Source organism: Dunckerocampus dactyliophorus, chromosome 9, assembly GCF_027744805.1.
Source record: "Dunckerocampus dactyliophorus isolate RoL2022-P2 chromosome 9, RoL_Ddac_1.1, whole genome shotgun sequence".
Classification (NCBI taxonomy): domain Eukaryota; kingdom Metazoa; phylum Chordata; class Actinopteri; order Syngnathiformes; family Syngnathidae; genus Dunckerocampus; species Dunckerocampus dactyliophorus.
Window position 1 is genome coordinate 163,866 of NC_072827.1, and position 20,094 is coordinate 183,959.

The window sequence follows — 20,094 nt, forward strand, 5'->3', positions numbered from 1 at the left end:
GGATCTAAAGGCAGACTCATTGCTGGGTGCGTAGGAAACGCTTCCTGTCTGAAATACAATAATGGAAGGCCTGTCAGCAGGACTTGGGGGAGGGGGGCTCCAGCCAGATAGCGTGTACTATGTGGCAGGAAGTAAGAACACTTTCAGGTAGAATTTTGGACAAAAAAGAAAGCGGCTGTCTTTGTGTGAATTCACAGTTGATATGTGCGACTCTTGGGGACCAGTGATAGCACACTCCGGCCCCTGGACCTCAGCTGAGTTACCAAAAATATTCTCCATGACATGAGGCGCCCTAACTCAAGGAATCACTGATCATGTCACAGGCTGGCACGTGGCCGTTAGCAGGATTCCAGGATGCAGAGGAAGACACAACATTTCTGCATAACAACAGTTTACTCCAAAACACAAAATGGTACAAAAACCAGGTGTAACCCAGGTTAACTGGATGCTCAAAAGTAAAAGCCTGTTAATAAAAACAGCAATAAATACTTTGTATGAAGAAACAATATGAGACAATATGGTTATATAATCTGTAAATATGTGTAATAATCTATGTTGTTTAAAACCTGTTAAAATATGAAAAGAATGTAAATTCATTGGTTATTGTAATTTACGTTTGAATTACGGAAATGGGACTTTTATTTTGAAAGGGTACGTTGCTACTAACCCATGTGACTAGCTCCATTTCCTGTGCAGAGGAGGGAGAACATTACGCAGTCACCACATAGTGCGCAGCAGAAGGAGAAGAGCAGGAAACTTTCCAGAAAAATATGAAAACGTGTCTAAATACTATTTTTGTTGTCTGAAGAAAGTGCAAAGAAGGTATTTTTGATTTTCCACCGTGTTCCTGTTTTGGAGATGTTTTATTTTCTGGAACGGGACTTGGTGAGTGAAAGAAATGTATTTTATTTTGTTTGAAAGTGATGTGAGATAATATAGTGGTTATGTTTTGTGGTGAAGTTTTGGTGTATTTTCAATAGTTAACATACTATACTGTTGCAAGTGTATTGTTCCTTCCCTCATTTCGGCGACAGCACTTGTTAACGAGCACTAATTAAGAGAGGAAAGTGACGTGTTCTTTATTGTAACACTACCCACTGGTTTATTTTATATATTTATGCATATTTCATGTTGTTTATGATAGGCCAATTAGATTGGGTTGAAGAACTATCGCGATAGATCGACATAAGAGAACATGTGCAGGAGCACATGTGCTTGAGATAAAGATGGCGAGCCACCCACGGAACCTATGAACTGCGCATGCGCCAGGACCAGTTCAGGAGCAACAAGCCCTCTGCTGACCGGTGCATGGTACTACAACTGGTAGGATTATCCATTGTTTCTGCAAAACTGCAGTGGACCAAGGATAACCGATAACCGTAGTAAATAGGTCCATGACAAAAAAGGTGATATTTGTTATCCAAATGGATGTGGTGCATATTGTTATTTAGTCACCAAGCTGCTTGTGCACGTCGTGTGTCATAAATGCTAATGTTCCACAGAGGGACACAACTCGGCATGCTGGTGTTTGCGTGCGTGCGTTGGGCTTCATGCTGCCACGTGCTCAAATGCGCAGTATGTGACATAAGCTCTAAAAGTATGGCTATTGCCCATTTATGTTGATAAATAGATAATGTCTCAGCACGTGACGTCTCATCGGCTCTGTGGTAAAACTCGGCGAGTGGAGGAAGTGACGTACATTTTGTACACGTGCAGAACTAGTCGTGTTTCCATAGTGACAGGGTGCTAAACGGGGGAGGTGTGCGAGCACTGATCTGTACGAAAAAAAATCTGGATCACACCTCGCTGCAAGCCGCTGACGCCACAGCGCATGCATGAGAGGCCATCTTAGCACTCGCACCTCGTACGTAGCAGACTACATTGGCACACTTGATCTGTACTAATATACAGTCAAACCTGTCTTAGCGGCCACCTTTATAGAACGGCCACCTGCCTATAGCAGCCACTGAAAAATCCCCCCCAGCAAATGTACATGTTATAGACCCTGTGTATAGCAGTCACCTGTCCAACGCGGCCAGCGGCCACCCATTTTGTCTCCCTTGGTCAATATCTGACCGCATATAGCGGCCAAATTACCAACTCAAGTAGAAGCTTCATGCATGAAAAAGTTTAGTTTTTCAATCAATGAAGCCGTCGTGTGTAGACTTTAATTACTGAGTCCTAGCTCAGTCACAATCATTCACAAGATCCACACAAACTGTCAGTTGTTCCACATAAAAAAGCTGTCTTCTTTTGAGCTTGCTATTTCCTGGTCAAACATGTAACTTTAAGAGCATTTGCACCAAAACATTTCTGCAAAGTATGCTGGGAACAGGACGTGCTCCCAGCGACGCTACAATAAAAAAAACGCTAGCATGCATTCGGCAACGGGAGCAAAACTGAGTTGGGTTGTACTTAATTGAAGTATTTTAGAATGTACTCACGTTATTTTTCATCAATCCTCATCCACAAATCCATCAAAGTCCTCATCTTCTGTATTCGACACAAACAAAGCCGTCTTCTTTTCCGTTCGCTACTAGTCTGTTAACTTGTCAGTGTTATTCAGCTCCGAAGCAAAGAAGGAAACTTCTCCTGTTGCTTCTGCCAACTTTATTTATTGAACGCGGCCACCAGACAGCAGCTCAGAACACACACACATCTCTCAGCATCGTCTCTCCTTCCTGCTTGCCCACAAGGCAAAGGTTAAACAAGCCCCACTACATAGCTGTCCAGCCAATGCCCGTAAGAAATGACACCGTTTATTTCCTGGTGTGCACTGGTCAATACTGTAATGCCGCTTGTTGTGGGGAAGGAGAGACTCACGTCGCCGATGCACTTTAATGGCTTTATTAACAGCGGAGAACACTGCAGGACTTTACATCCACGCCAACATAAACACACTTCCCAACTCTCTCCAAACTCACAGCTAGCACTGAGCCTAGCTCTCCTGCTCGGAACGCCCATCGTCACTTCCCGTCACTTCCTGATGAACTAAAGCTGTAATGACACTCTGCCGTATAAAAAGTAAAATATAAAAAACAAGCGTAAGACATTACTAGCACAGCTTTGTTCTGTGGGTGGTGGATATATTCTATCAGTTATTATTAAGCCTCTAGCTTCCTTTTAGTAAGTAAAAACCTTGGCTATGATTGCACTACATTGTCATGTAGACCTACAAAGTACACTTGGAAGAACAAGAGGTGAATAAATGTATTGCAACTGATGTGAAACTGATGAGGGGTAGGATTAAATAAGCTTTGCTTCTTCCTACTCCTTTTTGGACATGCAAAATTGTGAATTGTACTATGTGATGTGCTACTGTTTGACTCATGCATGTTCAGGATGAATTAAAACCATGAACCATGAACCATGATAATAACAAGCCTAGTAGTGCTGTACAACTTTTATCCGCAGTCCGCAGTGCCCTCTACTGGTCAACATTATTATTTTCCCTTTTTTTTCTTTTTTTTCCCTCTACTGGTCAACATTCAAACTGGATGCCAACCTGTCGATAGCGGCCACTTTTGCAAACTCCTTCTAGTGGCCGCTATAGACAAGTTTGACTGTATCTGGATATCCCATTGGTCAATGACTTGTGAAGCCACATGGCTGCTATATTGCACTCCAACGAAACACTTGTCGGACAATGACTTATGTGAGAACTTGTGAGTTGTTCAGTGTGTTGCTAGTTTGTTAGCCACTCACACTAAATGCAAGGTTAGTCTTCACACTAACCTCGCACAACAGGTGTGCTTGAGCTTAGTCATAAGGACTCTATGATAATTTTTAAACATTCTGTGGATATCATACCATACCTGAGTCATAAGGGCTGTACATGGGGGGCCGTGGGGGATATGTAAACAAACAACCACCACTAGACTACTAAATCATTTGTGGTTGCTTGCAAATATAAAAAAATACATTTTTTTTTTGTATTTGTTTACCCGAATTTCAAATGATGCCCCATATGGAGACAATGTTTATATATTACTACATATTATATTACATATTATTCCTGTGATTTTTGTTCAAATATATTTCTATATCAGAAAAGAGCTTATTTCTATTTCATAACACAAACAAAATAATCATCAAAATGTGAAATTATTTTAAAACTTGTCTCTTTTATGATTCATATTTTGTACAGACGAGAGCATAGTGAATTGTATGAAAGTAAGAATAAAAAGTAAAGCATCATGACCATGGATTTTAGTGGAAAAAGGGATGGGATATGCAGTTCAAATGAAAATCTCTTTCTAGAGGAGTAAAACTATCATTGCTATAGGGGAGTGCTGAGCCAGGGTGCACAGTAGAATTTTGTCCCAAAGGCAAGGAGAATTGGAAGGGGAAAAAGTACATTTAATATAGCCAAAAGATAGAGAATAACGTATCAAATGGTTTTTAAGGGACCAAGGTTGAATCTCCCCGCTTTTTAATGTCAAATATAGATGTTCTGTTAGCCTCTGAAGCCACAGAGGCCATCTTAGCAGACAGTGCAGATTTTTTTTGTTTGTGTTATGAAATAGAAATAAGCTCTTTTCTGATATAGAAATATATTTGAACAAAAACCACAGGAATAATATGTGATATAATACAGTATGTAGTAATATATAAACATTGTCTCCATATGGGGGTTCATTTGAAATTCCCCATAAAAAACGTATTTTTTTATATTTGCAAGTAATCACAAATGATTTAGTAGTCTAGTGGTGGTTGTTTGTTTACATAGCCCCCACGGCCCCCCATGTAAAGCCCTTATGACTCAGGTATGGTATGATATCAATAGAATGTTTAAAAATGATCATAGAGTCCTTATGACTAACCTCAAGCACACCTGTTGTGCGAGGTTAGTGTGAAGACTAACCTTGCATTTAGTGTGAGTGGCTAACAAACTAGCAACACACTTAACAACTCACAAGTTCTCACATAAGTCCGACAAGTGTTTCTTGTGAGTAGCAATATGGCGGCCGTGTGGCTTCACAAGTCATTGACCAATGGTCTATCCAGATATATAATACAGATCAGTGTGTGCGAGCAGCTCTTTGTTCTTTCACTTAACACACGCCTGCGTGGAACCGCTGATTTAGTTTCCACTCCGATACGGAGTCAAATTCAGGCTGGTATCGGTGATACTTTGTGTAAATTCACCTAACGTGTGGTAAATTTAAAGAAGTTGTGTATTTCATATCGTAGCATAGAAAATACAAGACACTGAAATCACTTATTCATGAAATGAATTATGAATATGAGTACAAGAATGTAATGTATTTATTGTAAAGACTGAAGTATAATGAGGGAGCAGGGTGATCTAGCCAAGCTAATATAGAACACAAAACAGGACAAAATCATATAAAATATGTAAAAGAGTCTTTTGAAATGAACTCCATTAAGAATGAAAACTTGACTGACAATTCACACATGGCTCCGTTTACGATTGCTCATTGTTTCAACAGACAAACGTTTCATAGAACACATTGATCATACAACACATGTATGTATTGTATACAGTGACCTCTGGCTAACATATGCTAGCAATAGTGCTTTCATAGAACACATTGATCATACAACACATGTATATATTGTATACAGTGACCTCTGGCTAACATATGCTAGCAATAGTGCTTTCATAGAACACATTGATCATACAACATATGTATGTATTGTATACAGTGACCACTGGCTAACATATGCTAGCAATAGTGCTTTCATAGAACACATTGATCATACAACACGTGTATGTATTGTATACAGTGACCTCTGGCTAACATATGCTAGCAATAGTGCTTTCATAGAACACATTGATCATACAACACATGTATATATTGTATACAGTGACCTCTGGCTAACATATGCTAGCAATAGTGCTTTCATAGAACACATTGATCATACAACACATGTATGTATTGTATACAGTGACCTCTGGCTAACATATGCTAGCAATAGTGCTTTCATAGAACACATTGATTATACAACACGTGTATGTATTGTATACAGTGACCTCTGGCTAACATATGCTAGCAATAGTGCTTTCATAGAACACTGATCATACAACACATGTATGTATTGTATACAGTGACCTCTGGCTAACATATGCTAGCAATAGTGCTTTCATAGAACACATTGATCATATAACACATGTATGTATTGTGTACAGTGACCTCTGGCTAACATATGCTAGCAATAGTGCTTTCATAGAACACATTGATCATACAACACATGTATGTATTGTATACAGTGACCTCTGGCTAACATATGCTAGCAATAGTGCTTTCATAGAACACATTGATCATACAACACATGTATGTATTGTGTACAGTGACCCCTGGCTAACATATGCTAGCAATAGTGCTTTCATAGAACACATTGATCATACAACACGTGTATGTATTGTATACAGTGACCCCTGGCTAACATATGCTAGCAATAGTGCTTTCATAGAACACATTGATCATACAACACCTGTATGTATTGTATACAGTGACCCCTGGCTAACATATGCTAGCAATAGTGCTTTCATAGAACACATTGATCATACAACACGTGTATGTATTGTATACAGTGACCTCTGGCTAACATATGCTAGCAATAGTGCTTTCATAGAACACATTGATCATACAACACGTGTATGTATTGTGTACAGTGACCTCTGGCTAACATATGCTAGCAATAGTGCTTTCATAGAACACATTGATCATACAACACATGTATGTATTGTATACAGTGACCTCTGGCTAACATATGCTAGCAATAGTGCTTTCATAGAACACATTGATCATACAACACGTGTATGTATTGTGTACAGCGACCTCTGGCTAACATATGCTAGCAATAGTGCTTTCATAGTACACATTGATCATACAACACGTGTATGTATTGTGTACAGTGACCTCTGGCTAACATATGCTAGCAATAGTGCTTTCATAGAACACATTGATCATACAACACATGTATGTATTGTGTACAGTGACCTCTGAATTGGCCGCCGTATTCTCAGTATAAAGTCTTATGTGTTTGCTGCTTCCATGTTGGCATGACATCCATGTCGTTTATGTTTTACTAGCTGACTGGTTGGAAGTCTGGTGTGGGGGGCACTCTGCGCATGGTGAATCTGGTGTACAGGGTGCAAAGCCGGTGTTGATGCTGAGTGCTGAGGAGAGGTGAGGCCCCACTTGAGTCTCTGGATGGTGACTGAGGAAGTCCTTGAACGTGGCAGGCCCACCTTGTTGGCTTTTGTTGGGGATGATGGCATTGGATGCTGAATAGAAGCCTGGCGTAGGAGGGTCAGGGTGGTGTGAAGGACTGTGGCTATGGCATCCTCTGTTGACCTGCTAGTCCTGGATGGGAAGTGCTAGTGTGGGAGAGTCTATGGATGATGTGTCTCAGCAGTGTGCTCGTGCACGGACATGTTGAGCACACGGCTCGCATCATGCCAACATGTGACTGGCGTTGGCCGGTGGATGTGATGAGGTCACCTCTGCTGTCCTCCTTCACGTCCTCAGGGTGGAATACACTCCATTCTGGGATGTTGACAGTCCTGCAGCTGTGAGGAGGCTCCATCCGCTTTTGAGGTGGGGGGGTGTCCTTTTCCAAAGGGGATGTAGCAAGGTAATGTAAACAGGACTATGTGTTCTGACTGGCCCAGGTGGGGTGCTGGGATTCCTTTTTAAAGTTTTCTGCTACGTTACTCATTTCACACGCTGATGTTGTTTGGGGAACACTAATTTGAAGGCTACATGGCTGAAACCCCAGCTAGTTGCAAGGATGCTGCTTTTTACCACGTGGACACTTTGGAATAAGTTCTGTAGTTCTAGAAACGTGCACCTCCACTTCATCTCTCCAAATTGTTCAGCTTTCTTCTTAACTTTAGCCCCAAAACTTTTAATTTTCCAAATTTAGTTTCTCATCATGTTATGACTTGGAAAAAAACCTATTTTTTTCTTACTATATGAGCTAAAATGCTGCACGGTGGTCTAGTGGTTAGCATGTTAGCCAACACAGGAACAGTCTGGAGATGGGAAGACCTGGGTTGGATTCTCCCTTGGGCATTTCTGTGTGGAGTTTGCATGTTCTCCCCGTGTGTGTGTGTGTGTGTGTGTGTGTGGGTGGGTGGGTGGGTGGTTGGGGGTGGGGGTGGGGGGGGGGGGGGGGTTCTGGGTACTCCGGTTTCCTCCCACATTCCAAAAACATGCATGTTAGCTTCATTGGAGATGAAATTGTCCATAGGTATGAATGTGAGTGTTTGTCTAAATGTGCCCTGCTATTGGCTGGACACCAGTCCAGGGTGTACCCCACCTGTTGCCCAAACACACAACCTCATCAAGGACAGCACACATCCACAACACTCATTATTCACACTCCTACCGTCAGGCAGACGCTACAGGAGTTTGAAGTCCAGGACCACAAGGCTGGCAAACAGCTTTTTGTTGGAGAAATGTATATAAATGTTATCTCTGTCTGTTCTCCTCGCGAGTAAAAGCACTCTCGTTGTCTTCTTTCTTCTTTCTTATTGTGTTTAGAATGTTTTAGGTTGCTTGAACCTGACATTAATTTGGTCCTTCGAGCCAGATACCAAGACACCTGAGGATTCCAGCTGAGGAAACGACAACCAGAAAGACCGTGGCCACGGCAAACAAACCCTTTCCGGGACTGGCTCTCGTCTCACTGGCTGGAGTCTGATGGTTGACGGTATACCTCGGAGAGGGAAGACAACTTGGTGAGTAATATTTCCTTAGGGGGGATTAAAAGAGAATGAGTGAAACGTGTTAAGAAAAGACAAGCAGAGTCAATAAAAGCCCGCTAGGCCTGCTTAGAGTAAAACCTTGTGAATACCAGTCAATGGCAAGTAATTGAAGGACACCGAATTCCGATAAATTCCGTGGTAAAGATGGACACCGGATTCCCATAAATTTCGTGGTAAAGAGGGATGCTGGATTCTGACAAATTCCGTGGTAATAACAGGATGGCGGAGTCCTATGCGCATTTACATTCCGTGTTGTGTGCTTGTGAGTGTGAGTGGAGACTAAGTTTCACTAGAAACTTATCTCATACCAAAGCGGTGAGATTGGAAGTGGTGACTTGTTGTGGAAGCAGAGGCAAGAATTCTCCGCCCCCACCGGGGTAGAAGCTTGAGAATTACCACAATAAGATCATTTTTCACCACCTCACTGACAGAAAGAAAAACCCAGTTATTAGAATTCCCTAGGAATTAACATCATAACTGGGACCAAATTGAATTAAAATGGGAAATGGAAAAAGTAAAACAAACTATAAAGATAACTTACAGAGTAAAGACTGGCGATTCGTTGAAAAACAAGATTCAACAAAGTTAAAATACCTGGATAAATGGGTGTCTAAATACGGGTATGATGGCCAATTAAATTCCCCAAAAATAGTGTCGTGACAGGACTAGATACTTTAGTGGATGAAAAATAATGATATAAAGAAAATAATTATAAAAAGATGAAAAAAGAAGGATATGAAGAGACAGTTTTGGCTTAATATAGCTCAAAAAAGAGAAGAAAGAGAAAAAGAAAATAAAAACAAAAAAGAAACGTGTGTGTAAAAAGAAAAGAAAAAAGGAACAGCAAAGGTGGAAACAGAAGGTTGAGAAGTTAAAAATAAGAGAGAAGGGACTGAGGAAGTGAAAGTTAAAGATAGAGAAGAGGATAATAAGATAGTAAATGTTAAAAGGACTGAGTAAAGTAGGGAAGAAAGACAGCAAGGCAGACCCTCACTGGATCCTCTCTTGCTGGTGTCTCCACCACGATATGAGGAGCAGTGTAGTGATATTACACAGCAGAGAACTGGAACACCGAGTGCAAGGCCTGATCAACCGAACCACTCGACGTTTCCTAAAAAGAGCAGATGACACCGCCATAGGTAGAACTAAACAACAACTAGATGAAACATTTGATGATTACAGAGCCACAATGATAACGGTATTTAAAACAAAGTGGCTAACGGGATAATGATGACCCACAGGGTCGTTATAACAACAGCTAAAAAATGCGTTACACGCTAATTCAAAAGACGCTATAAGAAATTGGTTCTTCAAATATTGCATACATTTTGCAACAGGCATGCTAGAAGAATATGTTAAACATGGGGAAAGAAAATGACAAAGGAAAAATCTTAGGCTTAAAAAATGAAGATACCTTCATAAATGAGGAAGGTCAAATATACTTTCAAAGTAACGCACTAAACAGGAGGATTTGGAAGAGGACAATTTAGACAAAATGCGTCAGGCTGTTGGTGTTGTGGAAAAGAAGGGCATATTGGACGCAATTGTTAAAAAATAAATAAATAAATAAAATAAAAGTAAATAAACACCAAGAAATCATACACTGTGTGACTAGGCCAGCCTGCTCCCACAGCAGAAGAAAGGGACACTTCTGAGTCAATGAACAAAAACTTAGTGGAGCTCAATTTACAAGAGTTGTAAATCCTGCTGTGGTAGTACTTGTAGTACCACAAACAGTATGGAAAGGCATGTCAGTTGCCCATTTTATTGGTACCAAAATGTCCTGTCAATCTGCTGTGGAGAGATGGCTTGTCAGCCCTGGGACTGGCTTTAGTTCCAACTAGTGATGGAAACATTGTTGTATTGTATGTACTTTATTTATCCCACAGCGGGGAAATTTACTTGTTACAGCAGCAAGACAAGTAAAGAGAACAGTGTAAAGAAAGCATAGTGTCTACAACATGGTTCAGGTGGTGCAGGTGTTGTAGAGCCTGACAGCGGTTGGTATGAAGGACCTGCGGAACCTCTCCTTCTTACACCGTGGGTGTAACAGTCTGGTGCTGAAGGAGCTGCTCAGGGAAACAACAGTGTCATGTAGCGGGTGAGAGGTGTTGTTCATGATGGATGTCAGCTTAGCCAACATCCTTCTCTCCCCCACTTCCTCCACGGAGTCCAGAGGACCGTCCAGGACAGAGCTAGCTCGCCTGATCAGTCTATTTATCCTGCTCCTGTCCCTGTCCGTGCTGCCCCCTCTCCAGCAGCCCACAGCATAGAAGATGGCTGAGGCCACCACAGAGTCATAAAAGGTCCGTAAAAGAGTCCTGCACACACCAAAGGACCTCAGTCTCCTCAGCAGGTGAAGGCGACTCTGGCCCTTCTTGTAGAGGGCGTGGGTGTTGACGGACCAGTCCAGCTTGTTGTTAAGGTGAACACCCAGGAATTTGTAGCTGTCTACCAACTCTATGTCCGCTCCCTGGATGTTCACCGGTGTAAAGTGAGATGTTTTCCTCTGGAAGTTAATGATCATCTCCTTTGTCTTGCTGGTGTTGAGCTGCAGCTGGTTAAGCTCACTCCAGCTGACAAAGTCCCTGATGACCGTCCTGTATTCCAGATCATTCCCCTCTGAAACACAACCAACGATGGCTGTGTCGTCGGAGAACTTCTGGATGTGACACTGTGTGGAGTTGTGTGTGAAGTCCGAGGTGTAGAGGGTGAAGAGGAAAGGGGAGAGCACCGTACCCTGAGGGGCACCTGTGCTGCAGAGTACCATGTCAGACACACAGTGACGGAGCCTCACATACTGTGGTCTGTTGGTGAGGTAGTCTATAACCCATGCAATCAGGTGTTGGTCTACTCTCACACTCTCCATCTTCACTCTGAGTAGTGCCGGCTGGATGGTGTTGAAGGCACTGGAGAAGTCAAAAAACATGACCCTCACAGCGCTCCCGCTGTCCTCCAGGTGTAGCAGTGATCTGTGCAGCAGGTAGATCACTGCGTCGTCCACTCCGATCCGAGGCCGGTAAGCAAACTGCAGGGGGTCCAGCTGAGTTCCCACCAGGGGTCGCAGGTGCTGCAGGATAATCCTCTCCATGGTCTTCATCAGGTGAGAGGTCAAGGCAACAGGCCTGAAGTGGTTAGGCTCCTTGGGACGTGGTGTCTTTGGGATCGGGACCACACAGGAGGTCTTCCACAGGGCCGGGACTTTCTCCAGGCTCAGGCTGAGGTTGAACAAGTGCCTGAGAACTCCACAGAGCTGGTCAGCACAGTCCTTGAGGATTCTGGGGCTGATGCCGTCCGGTCCCGGGGCCTTCCTTGCCTTGATCTTCCTCAACTGACTTCTCACCTGATCATCAGTTATGGAGAGGGGAGTAGAGGATGGCTGAGATGGGGATGTGGGGGTGAAGAGTGGTGAGTTGGTAGGGAAGGGAGGGAGGGCAGACTCAAATCTGTTAAAAAACAGATTGAGTTCATCTGCCCAGATCTTGTCCCCACTGGCTTGGTCTCTCCCCACTCCTTTACCATGGCCTGTGATGGTCTGCAGGCCTCTCCAGACTTCCCTGGCATTATTCTCCTCCAGCCGCTTCTCCAGTTTCCTCCTGTAGCAGTTCTTCCCCTTCCTGATCTTGTGCCGGAGTTCCCTCTGGACTCTGCACAACTCCTCCTTGTCCCCCGAGTTGAAGACCCTCTTCTTCTTGTTCAGCAGGGCCTTGTTAAAAGGCAACATGAAATAAAAGGCTCATTTGTAGTAAAAGCGGAAGAATTCCCTTCCTACTATTATTCATTGGACATACCAAACAAACCACCTCAGAGTGTGGGAACCAATCATCTACAGGAAGGACAAGCGTTACTGCAAAATATTGAGGACACAATGACTAGCGACAACTTACACATAACTCTGTACTACCGAGGTACTTTAGGGCCAAATCCAGAATATGAAAAACAATTGGCGAGCAACACCAGGAGTTGTACTCATTGGTTACATCTATTCAGATGGATCAACTACTGCGGTAGCAGGAGTTCAATTAAAAGACCTACAAACGCTGTATCGACAGTGGGAAACACCACATGTGTCACTCTACAAGGCAAAAGGTGAAAAATGGAAAGATTTAACAGAAATAGTACAATTGGGACAACAAACGACTGACTGGGTGCAAACACCTGAAGGAGTCGACAGAAGTGATATTACAGGTTTACTAAGGAAAGCCATATTTTGGACTGTACAAGTACAAGAAGGACGACACCTTCAGAGTCCTGTAGAATGACAGTATGTGTTGACAGACGAGGAAGAAGAACAGCTCAAAACCATACCTGAAACATTGTGGTCACAGGGTCCATCTGATGTAGGTCAAATTAAAGGAGCATTACCAGTACACATTAGAGCAAAAACAGAATATAGACCTTGTATACGGCAATATGCTCTAAAACCAGATGCATACGAAGGTATAAAGCCTGTAATTGATGATTTAATAAAAGCAAAAGGTATAATAGAATGTCCAGATTCACCATGTCATACTCCTATTTTTCCAGTCAAGAAGGCTCCGCCTTCTGTTGGCTGGAGAATGGTGCAAGACTTACAGGCGGTAAACAATGCAGTGATTCAAAGAGCACCATGTGTACCTGATCCACATACGCTTTTAAATTCGTTAAGGCCTGATGCCACTTATTTTACAGTAGTGGATATAAGCAATGCTTTCTTTTCAGTACCAGTAGATAAAGAAAGCCAATTCTGGTTTGCTTTTACCTTTGGAGGAAAACGTTACACCTATACAAGGTTACCCCAAGGGTATTGTAAAAGCCCCACTATTTATTCACAAGCCATGTCTGCTAGCATGGCCAAGTTCAGTACACTCAGGCAGCTGAATTAGTTGCATTAACGGAAGCCTGTTAATGAAAGATAAAACAGTAACTATATGCACCGATAGCCAATATGCATATGCTACTGTGCACACATTTGCCCAATATTGGAGAAGCGGGGGCACGGTAACATTGACAGGCAAGCCAGATACAGATGCGCACCTGTTACAGGAGTTATTAGATGCTGTTTAATTACCATTAAAACTTGCAATTTGTAAATGTGCTGCACACACCAACGGGCACTAATAAAACCACAAAAGGAAATGCATTTGCAGATAACATGACTAAAGTTACTGCTGGAAATTAAATGACCGTATTGACAGCACCACAACACCACCTAGATAATGAGGTTCTCAAAGGCATGCAATAACAAATTCGTAGTCTGAAATTAAAATTTGGAAAACAAAAGGGGCTACACTTAAAAATGCCTTCTATGTTGACCAAAATTTGAAGCATATTTTTCCAAAAATGTATATAGATGGGAGGCTATTTTGAGCCATGGTGTGTCACATGTCTCAACAGGAGGGATGGTTAGTCAGATACATCAATATTTTACAACCTATGGCTTTAATTCATATTCAAAAAATGTTTGTAGAGCCTGTCTAACATGCACAAAGCACAATCCGAAAGGCAATTTACGCCCGCGACGCGGTCGGTTTCCAACACCGCAATATCCTTTCCAGGTAATACATATGGACTTCATAGAGCTAAGCAAAAGCGAAGGAAAGAAATTTTGTTTGGTCATCATAGATGCATTTTCTAAATGGATACAACTCTTTCCAACAAAGCATCCTGATGCCTTGACAGTGGTAAAAGCACTACGGAAAGATATTATACCACGATATGGTATACCTGACACGATTTATAGTGACAATGGCTCTCATTTTGTAAACCGGATAATACAAAAAATAGGAACAATGTTCCATATTAACTTAAAAAATCATTGTGCTTACCACCCTCAAAGCGCAGGACTAGTGGAACGAATGAATGGAACAATAAAAAATAGACTCAAAAAGTGTATGGAGGAAACAGGGAGACCATGGACACAAAGTCTTGATCTCGTTAAATTATATATTAATATAACTGCTTCAAATGGATTAACACCATTTGAAATTTTATTTGGAAGACCATATAGATTACCATACTTCAAAAGTCAATGGGAAGCTGATGATGACGCTAATCTCGCTGACTATATGCTTGTTGGAAAGGCAAAATAATATATTGTATGTCAACTTGCTGAGGATTCTACTGTCTCCCAGCAGGAGATTCAGTTAGTTCAACCAGGAGATTGGGTCCTCATCAAAAAGAAGCACTGGCATTTACCCAAGTGGGAAGGTCCCTACTAAGTATCATTGACAACACAAACAGCCCTAAAAGTAACTGAAAGATCAACATGGATTAATTTGAAACATTGTAAAAAGGTCCTTTCAACAGAGAAACCCCGACGGGAAAGGTGAGCAAAGGTCTGACAATAAGGTGGGTGCAGACATTTAGAGTCTGAAAATACCTGACGGTCAGTGAAGAAATTACAAGACACCAATCCTAGTAGAGGCGGAACTCCTAAGGTTCTCTGTGAAATGACGGTAATAAGAGCAAAGTATTTTGTAAGTGATAGATAACTATTATGTTCATAATGGACATAGGGCTGCTTGTATGGGATCAGACTAATAACCTCAAAAATGCAGACACAGTTGCCACTAATGTAACCCCACTAACAGATAGGCCAAAGTGAAGCACATCAAAGACAGTACCTACACCATGGATTGTTAGTTGGGCGTATAGAAATTCTATCCATATGACGATTGGTCCGAACACAACCACAGTGGTTAGGAGACAAACCTGACAGGCCCCCAGAAAGGCTGGATGGTTGCCTGGAGGGTGTGTTCCAAGCAACACTTGTCAGCCTTCCTGGTAACTTATTGGCTCAACGTGAACATGAAAATGTCCAACATTACAGGATATTAAAAGCATGGCTTTTCATCAACTTTTATTTGAAACTTCTTCAAAGATCCTGAGGGTCATGGAACAAAAAAGTGGAGACCTCCTGCAGCGACGTACGACAGTTGTGCAAGAAGATACGCCGCCGCATGCCGGGCCTAGTCCGAGTCCTGACCTGAATCCTTTTCAAATGCGGTGGCATGACCTTAAAAAGGCGCTTCACGCTGGAAAACCTTCAAACTCTTCAGATACTTCTTCATCCAATGTATGTATTTGTTTAGATGACACTTTGTGGCCCACTCAGGCCCTAATTCATGCAACGTGTGCACACTGACCTCAAGTGCTCAATCATTCCAGAGTTTTCCTCATGGAGCAGTGAGGCACACACATGGGATGATGAAGAGCATCCCGCTTTTTTTACGCAATACTTCCTAATAGGCTTCTCTCTTGGAGACAAAGTGTCTGTAAGTCATGTGCAACAAGAATGAACAACAAGAACTTGTGTCCTACTTCATTGGAACACTAATTACTGGATGTCTAGCTTGGCCGTTGTCAACCATCTGTAGTTGGAAAAAAGCAATTTTGAAATGTGAACAATAATAATAGAAACCAAATATAGTGCTGACCAACTTAGTGTTGCACTTCCTGTGTTGCACGATGCATGTAAAACACCTGCTCAGGCCCAATCATCTCTAAGAACATGTCATGTTTCCAGCAGCTCTCCAAAAATGTCCAAACTTTGATCTGCAGCCTTTCTGATGGTCCCAACTCTCCAGCACTCTGGAATAGACTTTCTTGGACTGTAGATGTCATCCCTCCACCTCGTCAGCCGGCTACATATAGAGCCACCACAGTCCTGATTGGCAAGGGAGAACCCGCCCATTGTGTTCTGTGTTCTGATTGGCGTATGTGTCCCACGGATGTGTTTCACAAATGATCCAATCCCAGGAACGTTTCAGTCTGGACGGGGCGTCATTTTCAACTGTGATGAATTTTATTCATGAATGGTTTGACAGCCGTAGTTTTCAGAGAAATGAACATGACGGTGTTCCAACTGTATCCTTGAATATGAAGGTGTTCCAACTGTATCCTTGAACATGAAGGTGTTCCAGCTGTATCCTTGAATATGAAGGTGTTCCAACTGTATCCTTGAACATGACGGTGTTCCAGCTGTATCCTAGAACATGACGGTGTTCCAGCTGTATCCTTGAACATGACGGTGTTCCAGCTGTATCCTTGAACATGGCGGTGTTCCAGCTGTACCCTTGAACATGACGGTGTTCCACCTGTATCCTTGAACATGACGGTGTTCCAGCTGTAGCCTAGAACATGACTGTGTTCCACCTGTATCCTTGAACATGACTGTGTTCCACCTGTATCCTTGAACATGACGGTGTTCCAGCTGTAGCCTAGAACATGACTGTGTTCCACCTGTATTCTTGAACATGACGGTGTTCCACCTGTATCCTTGAACATGACGGTGTTCCAGCTGTATCCTTGAACATGACGGTGTTCCAACTGTATCCTTCAACATGACGGTGTTCCAGCTGTATCCTTCAACATGACGGTGTTCCAGCTGTATCCTTGAATATGAAGGTGTTCCAACTGTATCCTTGAATATGAAGGTGTTCCAACTGTATCCTTGAATATGAAGGTGTTCCAACTGTATCCTTGAATATGAAGGTGTTCCAACTGTATCCTTGAACATGAAGGTGTTCCAACTGTATCCTTGAACATGACGGTGTTCCAGCTGTATCCTACAACATGACGGTGTTCCAGCTGTATCCTTGAACATGACGGTGTTCCACCTGTATCCTTGAACATGACGGTGTTCCAGCTGTAGCCTAGAACATGACTGTATTCCACCTGTATCCTTGAACATGACGTGTTCCACCTGTATCCTTGAACATGACGGTGTTTCACCTGTATCCTTGAACATGACGGTGTTCCAACTGTATCCTTGAACATGACGGTGTTCCAGCTGTATCCTTCAACATGACGGTGTTCCAGCTGTATCCTTGAATATGACGGTGTTCCAACTGTATCCTTGAATATGAAGGTGTTCCAGCTGTATCCTTGAACATGAAGGTGTTCCAGCTGTATCCTTGAACATGACGGTGTTCCAGCTGTATCCTTGAACATGACGGTGTTCCAACTGTATCCTTGAACATGACGGTGTTCCAACTGTATCCTTGAACATGACGATGTTCCAGCTGTATCCTTGAACATGACGGTGTTCCAACTGTATCCTTGAACATGACGGTGTTCCAGCTGTATCCTGTTCCAGTTGAGGAAGGTCTGTTTATGCCGTTTGTTCAAGCCAAGCTTCACACCTAAATTCAGGTGCACTCACACAGGCCATTAGTCTGCTAACTCTTCTAGTGGGATGTTAACGTCCACACATGTTGCTACAACATCTTCAGCCCCACTTGGAATGGATTCACCACCCTAACCGAGGCATTTCCTTGGAAAGTTACAACTATTTTCTTTGGAAACTTTCAACCCCAGTGAGTTTCTAGGTGCAGCCAAAGCGTCAGGGGGGTGATTCAGTCACTGCAAGCCAGCAGGAGGTGCTAGAGGCTGGATTGTCATGTATGTGGGGTAGGTTCTTACCCCCTGCAAGGTGAATGTGGTTTCCCTCATTTGTATCCCTTTACAAAAAAATGATGTCGTTATTTAGAAATGATGGCATCTATTCCACGGGACAAAACATCCATACAGTAATCCCTGTTGGCATTGGCATTGGGAAGACTGGATCACTTGGACTTTTTGGAATAGTTGAAGGTTCCCCTAGAAATGGCACTATGCTGTATATTCATCTCCACAAGCGTTGGTACATACTGTAGTCCATGACCACACGGCGCTTACACCAGTCATGGAGAGATGACACTTACATATACACGTTACTTTGTGTACAATATAATAATAACACAATCATATCATCATGTTGTATTTCTTTTATTGATACAAATATATGCTGTATCATGTGGGATGTTTGTGTCATGAGATCCAATGTCAAACTGCACTGGCACCACATCATTAGGTACACCTGCACAATATGTGCTTCTTAAACAACAAGTGGCTGATTGCAAAGAAAAAATGATCATATTTTTGGATCGGGATGTTTCGCCAGTCACAAGACCCCCCATCTACTGAACTGGACTTTACAGTCACTGATCTCCTTCAGATGACAGCGTCTACACAAGATGTAGTCTAGCTGTGTGCTCCTACCTCCACTCTTATAGGTCACCCTATGTTCCTGCCTCTTCTGGAAGAAAGTATTCACTATAGCCATTTCCATCCTTTTTGCAAAGTCAACCACCATCTGTCCTTCTGCATTCCTCTCCTGGATACCAAACCTGCCCATGGCCTCCTCATCCCCTCTGTTTCCTGCACCAACATGTCCATTGAAGTCTGCACCAATGACAACTCTCTCTCTTCTAGGTATGCTCTGCATCACTTCATCCAAGTCCAACCAGAATGTCTCCTTCTCCTCCAGTTCACATCCTACCTGTGGAGCATACCCACTAACAACATCGACCATCACACCTTCCATTTCTAGCTTCAGACTCATCACTCAATCTGACACTCTTGTTACCTCCAGGACATTGCTAACAAACTCCTCCTTCAAGATAACCCCTACTCTGTTTCTCTTCCTGTCTACACCATGATAGAACAACTTGAACCCTGCTCCTAAACTTCTAGCCTTGCTACCTTTCCACCTGGTCTCCTGGACACACAGTATGTCTACCTTCCTTCTCTGCATCATGTCGACCAACTCTCTACCTTTTCCTGTCATAGCTCCAACATTCAACGTCCCGACTCTCAGTCCCATACTCTTGGCGTTCCTCTTCTCTCTCTTCCTACGGACACACTTTCCTCCTCTCCTTCTTCCACCAACAGTAGTCCAATTTCCACCGGCACCCTGCAGGTCAACAGCACCGATGGCGGTCGTTGTTAACCCGGGCCTCGACCGATCCGGTATGGAAGTCATAGACTTGATTCGCATGTTTGATTTGGCAAAAGTTTTACGTCGGATGCCCTTCCTGACACAACCCTCTGTATTTATCCGGGCTTGGGACTGCCACAATAAGACACTAAGACACTGGCTTGTGTCCTCTTGGGGCTACATTACATACTCATGACCTTCACACTGCTAGCTTATTGAGCTACTTGTGACCTTTACACTGCTAGCTTATTGAGCTACTCATGACCTTTACACTCCTAGCTTATTGAGCTACTCATGACCTTTGCCACTGCTAGCTTATTGAGCTACTCATGACCTTTACACTGCTATCTTATTGAGCTACTGGTGATCTTTGCCTCTGCTAGCTTATTGAGCTACTCATGACCTTTAGACTGCTAGCTTATTGAGCTACTGGTGACCTTTGCCACTGCTAGCTTATTGAGCTACTCATGACCTTTACACTGCTAGCTTATTGAGCTACCGGTGACCTCTGACACTGTTAGCTTATTGAGCTACTGGTGACCTTTGGCACTGCTATCTTATTGAGCTACCGGTGACCTCTGACACTGCTAGCTTATTGAGCTACTGGTGACCT

General features: G+C 42.8%; 1 protein-coding gene across 2 annotated transcripts in view; it reads left to right on the forward strand.

Moving 5' to 3' along the window:
• Nucleotides 1-621: 621 nt before the first annotated feature.
• Nucleotides 622-20,094, forward strand: part of LOC129187880 (uncharacterized) — a 30,328-nt gene continuing 10,855 nt past the window's right edge. Inside the window, exons 1-3 of one of the 2 annotated variants that reach the window (XM_054787657.1) lie at nt 622-885; nt 1,145-1,323; nt 15,603-19,513. The gene's annotated coding sequence lies outside the window, so the exon portion shown is untranslated. Of the gene's footprint in view, nt 886-1,144; nt 1,324-12,156; nt 19,514-20,094 lie in introns of those variants that run through there. The other variant, XM_054787656.1, reaches the window with a different exon arrangement.